The sequence below is a fragment of the Tarenaya hassleriana genome, unplaced genomic scaffold, assembly GCF_000463585.1.
Source record: "Tarenaya hassleriana unplaced genomic scaffold, ASM46358v1 Cleome16, whole genome shotgun sequence".
In the NCBI taxonomy this organism is placed as follows: Eukaryota; Viridiplantae; Streptophyta; class Magnoliopsida; order Brassicales; family Cleomaceae; genus Tarenaya; species Tarenaya hassleriana.
Window position 1 is genome coordinate 2,328,774 of NW_010965019.1, and position 1,750 is coordinate 2,330,523.

At 36.8% G+C, this 1,750-nt stretch overlaps 1 long non-coding RNA gene across 1 annotated transcript; it reads right to left on the reverse strand.

Annotated features, from left to right (window-relative positions):
* Positions 1 to 139: 139 nt before the first annotated feature.
* Positions 140 to 899, reverse strand: LOC104809570. The gene is made up of 3 exons (XR_771186.2): positions 631 to 899; positions 416 to 545; positions 140 to 348 (listed from the first exon to the last, which is right to left on the reverse strand). It is a non-coding gene; the product is annotated as an uncharacterized LOC104809570 (long non-coding RNA).
* Positions 900 to 1,750: the final 851 nt, after the last annotated feature.

A 1,750-nucleotide genomic window follows, 5' to 3' on the forward strand; every position in this document is an offset into this window, starting at 1 on the left:
TATTAAAAAACTAATTAAAAATTAAATTAAAGTTTAAGTAAATACCATCTCTTTTTGCCTCTTCTTGAATGATTTAGCACCGGAGGTATGATGATGAGGCCCATCACCCTCGATTTTTTGGGACAGACGATTTTGTTTCGCCTTGGAACTCTTGTTCTTGAAATGGTCTGAGTTCCAATGCGAAAGAAGCTGCTGGTACAAGTCATCTGTTGCCCATTCCGGTGGCAGTCCATGCAGCTGATGACGACGTTTGGCATTGTTCATCATTTGTTTCAACCGCTGCATACCCAGCTGGTTGAACTCTTTGTAAACTTTATCGGTGTACTTTTTTTTCCACCGAAAAGATTGCTTTAAAAAAAATTAGAGTTAGTGATTATTTATTTTATTTAAATAAAATTTTAAAAATATAACTTACGATGAACGAATGCCACCAAGAACGTTTGATGTTGTCCGGTACCACCGTCCAACAGTAGTAGAGTTGAGGAAAATTTGACGTTATTATTGCTGTAAATTTTTTCCTCAAATCTTTATCGTTAACCCCGAACCTAATTATAATAACAATTTATTAATATTAACTAATAATATAATTTAAATAAAATATTGAAATAATTTAATTTATAAATTAATTACCATAACGCCCCGTCTAGTTCGGGATCGATTAGCGGCACCTCGCGAGCGTCGAAGGAATTTAAAATTTCCTCTACCTCCTCCAGAGTTATATCACACTCTGGGAAAAGTGGAGGAGCGTCCACCGGTTCCGGAAGACGAGAAGGTGGTGGTGGCGGCGGTGGCGGTGCTCCAGAAGAACCCGCTAACAATCCTCCGGAACCAGAAAATCGCCTACGAAACTGTAAAAAAACAATAGTTAGTTATTAATACAAAACATAAATATTAAAGAATTGAACAAGAATTGAAAATCAATTACCATTTTGTGTTTTTTTTTGTTGATTTTTTTTTTGGTCGTTTTTTTTTTGTCTTTTTTTTTTGAGAAAGTGTTGAATGATGAGAAGGATGGGCGCTCGCCCTTATATAATCGAAATTTCCAACGGATTTCCAACGGGCATCCGTTGGAATTTTCTGGCGCATTTAATGTTGTCTGATAAATTCCAACGGATGCCCGTTACATTATTCATTTCCAACGGGCATCCGTTGGAAATATTCTGGAATGACGCGATGGACGCCAGGTGCGTCGAACGGATTTAATGCTTCAGATTTTCCAACGGATGCCCGTCGGAAATGAATAATGTAACGGGCATCCGTTGGAATTTATCAGCGGATTCAATGTTTCAACAATTACAACGGGTGTCCGTTGGAATATTTCAACGGGTGTCCGTTGGAATACTGGTGTCGATTCAATTGCTGCGCTTGGATTCCAACGGATATCCGTTGGAATTTTACAATTTTTTAAAAAAAATAAAAAAAATATGATAGATTTTTCAAAATACAAATACATATGAAAACAATAAAAACAAATAAGTCTATATAGAATCTTCATCACTTTCATCATCCGGAGTTGTATCATGGTCCGAAACGAATTCGTCTATATCGTCTTGTACGTGTAACGAATCATCTGGCGCAACACGTGCAACCGGGTATTGCATTAGAATTTATCAAACAAGACAACGGTTATCGTCTCCGTTAACCCGAAACGAGGTGTGAAAAATAAAAAAACATCAATCAAATATTACAATAAAAGTAAGAATTATTTGGAGGTAAAAAACCCTGTGCGGACAGAACATCGAAACGAGAT